The sequence below is a fragment of the Carassius gibelio genome, chromosome A5, assembly GCF_023724105.1.
Source record: "Carassius gibelio isolate Cgi1373 ecotype wild population from Czech Republic chromosome A5, carGib1.2-hapl.c, whole genome shotgun sequence".
NCBI classification, from domain to species: Eukaryota; Metazoa; Chordata; class Actinopteri; order Cypriniformes; family Cyprinidae; genus Carassius; species Carassius gibelio.
In genome coordinates this window covers 25,038,563-25,044,562 of record NC_068375.1, presented here as the reverse complement: position 1 = coordinate 25,044,562, position 6,000 = coordinate 25,038,563, and positions in this window count along the sequence as shown.

Here is a 6,000-nt window from a genome sequence, read left to right as displayed (position 1 = left end):
TGCTGAATAGTTATGATGCATTCAGAACAACAGAATTGAAAGAAAAGAGCATGAATTCTACAGTAGTGTAAATAGCATTGTCAACCAGCTTTATTCACAAATAACTAAATTGTCATCTCCAATATTAAATAAAATACTAAAGGCTAAATCCAAAATAATTTAAATAGTTCAAGTTTAAAAAAAAAATGTTTGCATGTTTTTTTTTAATTCCACGGCCCTATTATTTTATTAATATTCTTAATGTTGAAAATATGGATACTCTGTTTTCCAAAACAATATAAAATATGACACATTTTGAACTTCTACTGTGTTAAAAATAATAATAATAAAAAAAAAGGTTAAGGGTAAATTTAACCCACATATTACATACCACTGTAAGCACCAAAATGGTACATCCTCTCCAAAACACTTTTTTGTGTTATTTTCAATCAGGTCTATATATTGAAGTTTTTTTTTTTTTTTTTTTTTTTTGACTAATTATAAAAACAGTGAATAGTCCTACATTGTTATCAGACCATGTGAGCAGAGCATAGTGGGGAGCAGATCAGTGAATGAGAGGGTTTCATCATTTTACCAGCAATACCCAGTACAGCTGTACACCATGTTTCAGCACAGATTAACTATTGCAAACAAGAACAAGTATAGACTACTACATAGAAATCTCCTGTCTGACTTGTCTTTGTGATTATTCACAGCAGATGACCGTGTGTCAGAGTGCCTGTCTGGAGGGAACATATCCAATGACTGTAAATGTCTGAGATCTGAATGAGTAAAAACATGTATGTAAATGGAGAATAAAGGAATAAGTCATGAGCACCCAATGTCTTTGTACTCGCTTTAGAAAAAAACACATCAAACAAAAACTCTACAACCCAAAATTTTTGTTCTGAAGTGGAAGTATTTTGAATTGGCTCAGTATTAAACAGACCTATTTTCAAGCTTCTTTCCTACAAGGACTAACTGGGCAGCTGTTTTCTCCAGCTCATATTATAAATTCCTCTGAGACAAATCCTCACAATTCTTTGAACTGCATTCTTAACTAATCTTGACAGAAGATCCGCACAAAATGCTCATCGAAAAGTATCATGTAGAGCCATGCCTAAGTTAACACATCTGTTTAAAATAAAATAAATGACCATGGTGTTGCCATGTGTTGCCATGGCACAGAGTTCCAATCTCATTTCTCTAATGTAGAAAACAGTTTTATCTGCCTGAGGAGGTTACTCATGATACACACACTAATCTAGCTTTCCTGTTTCAGTGTAGATATCCTGTTTTACTTTTTTTTTTTATCAAATCAAGTCTTTCTTCACAATTACTCAAAAAGGAATTTCAGTGCAAAAAGTGCAAATAAGTAATCAAATCTTTTTGCATTAGTAAAAGTACTGCTTAAGCTAAAGTGTTGCAGATTTTCTCCTCTTGTTCTCACTGTAAGCACTGACTCTCCACCCTCTTATACGGGCCAGTCCTACCTGAGACTTGAATCCATCCGTGATGTTGACTGTGAGATGAATAGAATAAAGGGTTTTCCATTGTGTTTCTTCTCCTTTGCATCATTGTAATTGGTAACCTGAACCAATATGCGTGAGGATAATCTACTGAGAGAGGCGTGCATCCCTCTATCTGCTACTGACCGACATACAGTGCTCTCAGCTGCAGCATGTGTATGCCTGAGAGAGAGAGAGAGAGAGAGAGAGAGAGAGAGAGAGAGGGAGAGGTTGGGGGGGGGGGGGTTAATTTAATTTGTAATGATGCAGATCAATGTTTAAAGACAAAACTGGCATCATCTGTAGCAGCAGATCTTCCTGTTTAGTTTGATTTAACATCCCCACTATAGGTTTTGATCTAAAAAGTAGTACCTATTATGTAATATTATGTATTAGCTGAAAAAATCACACAAGTGTGTGTACATTTGCCACAATTGTTAGGGTGACTAATACACACATGCACTTTATTTTTAGAGTTAGTCAGTCAGTCTTATAAATAACATAAGCTAAAAATCTGTTATTTTCTATTTATTAACAAACTGAATTAAAATATACAAAATGAAATGGGGGAGGCTATTGGGTAAACCATAATAATATTAAATAAATGTCATTATTTTATCACTTATTCATAGATTTAAAGGGATAGTTCACCCAAAAATGATAATGAAATGCTCGTTTTCACTCAATATCCTGTTAATCTTGAGTACCTATAGAGTAGTACTGCATCCTTCATAACTCCAAAAAGTCTTTAGTTTTATTATATTCATAAGAGAAAGATAGTCTGTACCGATTTTTCCCGGAAAAACACGAGCGCCTGGAGGCGTGACGTGTGGGCGGAGCTAAAGAATCACGAGCGCGAGTATGCTTTTGCGTTGAGAGCGTTTGGAAGCTGTGACATTACCGTTAGGGCAAAACCAACCAAAACAAACCATGGCTAACAGTCAGATTCAGCATATATTTATGATCCAAAATCAGATCCAGAGGCTGAAATTTATCAAGAGCAGCATCAGCAACAACGTCTTTATGTGGTATGTACTGAAACTGTATATATTTGCTTAGCGGTTTTGGAAAATGACTAAGTTCCACTTTGTCATCTTTTTTTTTTTTTTTTTTTTTTTTTAAGCAGTACATGTGGAAAGTGCAGTTTGATGACAACATCGCATGTGCTTACACGCCAATAGCTAAGTTAACAACACAGAGATATTTGAAGCAGTTTTACTCACCGCATGTGGTTCCAACACACGATCGTGACCCTTTTTCGTTGGGACTGCATTATCCTTAAGAAATAAACGATGTGCAAATCCAGCGTCAAACTGGGACTGGTTTGTAAAACAAGCATCTCGAAATGCAGGGGAACAAACACAAACACTTGCACAACTCCGTTGATGCTCTGTAAAAATAAACTCCATCCACTGGTCCCTTAATGCTGTTTCTCTTTTGGTAATCTGTGCATGGTTGTCTTGCCCTGGCAACCAAAAACACACTCCTTTTGTGACATTTCATGACGCTCTCGCTCTGATCAGTGAATGTCTGTTGTGCTCTCAATCAGTGCTCTGCTATACAGGAGCGTGCGCTCTTCCGGCAGAAGTGCCCTTAGGACCCATATAAGGAAATTCCGCTCCATCTAACGTCACACAGAGCCATACTCGAAAAAAACTTTCCGAAACTTGTGACAAACCGGAAGGAGTATTTTTGGAACAAAAATACTCCTTCAAACGTACAACTTAATTTTTGAAACTTTGTCCATGTTTAGCATGGGAATCCAACTCTTTAACAGTGTAAAAAACTCAATATGCATGAAATAGTATTTCACCCCCCTTTAATGACTCACCCTCATGTCGTTCCAAACCCATTAGACCTCCGTTCGTCTTCGGAACACAGTTTAAGATATTTTAGATTTAGTCTGAGAGCTTTCTGTCCCTCCACTGAAAATGTATGTACGGTATACTGTCCATGGTTAGAAAGGTAATAAAAACATCTTCAAAGTTGTCCATGTGACATCAGAGGGTCAGTTAGAATTTGTCACGTGCTGCCAAAATGGCGATGGCCCGCTCTGCACACTTTAAGCTTCAAAAATGCTATTTAGGAGTATACGTGTGAAGTCACGTCCATGTTTTTATGTTTTTATACTGTCTATGGTTTAAATTCAGCCGCAGCGCATGAAGGTAGTTGCTTACACAACAGTTTTTCCATGCCCACACCACTGTGTGAAAATGATTGACAGCCACCGCCACCAATGAGACATCAAGTGTGGTTCCAATATGTCAACACGTGACGTTCTACTCAGATCTGCGTTTCTGTGGCAACACTATCAACGCCAATGTGTTCTCTCACTGTGAATGTTCGTTAACGCCATATCCTGATTATGATATACCATCTTGTAAAAAGCTTTCACATCCTCGTAGAACGCGTAATTGCAACTTGTGAATTTAGATTTTTCTAAGAGTTACAGCTTGGTCTGTTTAAAAAAAAAGGTCTGTTTAAAACTATAAAACTATATAGCCTACAGTTTGAGTGGAACAGTTTCTCAGAATTATGATAATTACGACATGGAGTGAAAACACCTTATGGTAACCTGAGTTCAAATATTCTCCTAGAACCATGCAATTCATTTTTGTTTTCTGTTTTTGGGGAAGTCGTGGCCTAATGGTTAGAGAGTTTGACTCCTAACCCTAAGGTTGTGGTTCAAGTCTCGGGCTGGCAGCATGCCTGAGATGCCCTTGAGCAAGGCACTAAGCACTAATTCTGAGTATGGGTCACCATAATTGGCTGTATGTCATGTCACTTTTATAGCAGGCATTTGTTGAAGGGACTTCTTCTAAGACCAAAGATGATACAGTATGTCCTTCTTCCAAACCCTATCCTAAAGGAGCCCAAAAAGTAAAATTCTGGTAGTATCACTTACATCCACAAGAAACTGCAGCCATAGACTATGCTATTAATACAATACATGGAATGCTGATATTTGAGTAGTTTAGTAAGAAAGACCACAGAGGAAACAAAGGTGCTATTTCATTACACCTAGGTCAGCCATTCTGCTATAGCTACTTTGTCACTATAACAAGATCCATATTGAAAGATAATGTTATTAATGCCATTATGTCTTGCTTTTAGTATGACAATGACCCCATCAGTCATTACTGAATTTGTTTTTAGGGTGTGAGTGTCTACATGAAATAACTGTGACTATAAAGACTAAAAAGCCTGTTAGGCTATTTCTGGCAGCTGTTAAAGTAACATTTATAGAATAATTATGAATTATTATTAGATCTCAAAAAAGTTTGAATTATTAGATAGATTATACAACTTTGCTATTTGGTCAGCTTATCATAAAACTCGGTTACAATGGCAGTAATTTCTTAATTTATGTCAGGAGTTACAAAATCAATCAATGGTTATTGATATTTCAAGCAAAACAATGAGACACATACCTTTGCAGATTCAGTCGCATGCTCCTGTATGTTTGTGATCAATTGGCATCACTAAACAATGTCCATTATTTTAATCCAAAAGTACGCACACTTGGACAAATAGCAATTTATAAACCTTTGTTTATTTATTCAATCATGCCTATTCATTGGATAGAATGACCATTTCAATTAATTTTCCATTCAAGGCACAATATGTTAGATTTTCATAATAAAATATCCAAAAACCACTTGCACATTGTTATGTATTGTTATGTATAGGATGTGTAAATTCAGAGAGACTCCAATTTTAAATTATGGTTCGTCCCCATACAAATACTCCATAAATAATTAACACAGATGAAACATGAAGCCAGTATGCAATTGTATGTGGTTTGAATATGTATTCATTCGGTTTGGGGTATTTTTATAAGAATAGTTTTGAACAAAACATTAATCAACCCTAGAAACTGCAAAGTGTCTTTTTCATACTGTTGTTGCTTATAGTGTAAATATCATGCACTATGAGTGTGTATTGCATCAATTGCCATGCATTGATGCATTGAGATGCCTGAAACCAGTGGCTGGTTGCATTTACTGCTAAAAATCATCTTAAAAGTAGTCATTCACAATTATTTTGGACTGATCATAACTTTTTAAAGTCAGTAATAAAAACATAATTTGGTCTCATTTGAAAGCGAAAGGTAAGACATTACCTTATAGCTGCTAGTCAGTCAAACTACTTCTGTAGACAATCTTATTAATCCGACAGTAAAATTCAATTTCTGATTTTATAGTTGTTTGCAGGCATTTTCCTTTAAAATACCTTTCAATTTGTATTTTTTTTTTATCCCCACCGAGGTGTTATTATCCATGATCCATGGTCAGACGTGGTTTTATGCTTCATTTTGCCATCCTATTGACATTAATGCATTGAACAAGAAGTGATCAATGCTATCGACTTAATGTCTAGATACCTCAGAAATGTTGTAGACACAGATGGTGATGGAATGGACGGTGTCCCTTTGCATTCACGCCCTGTTCATCAATAGCACTGTTGGGAACATCCTGTCTGATTTTCCTTTACGAAACTGGCCTATAAATAC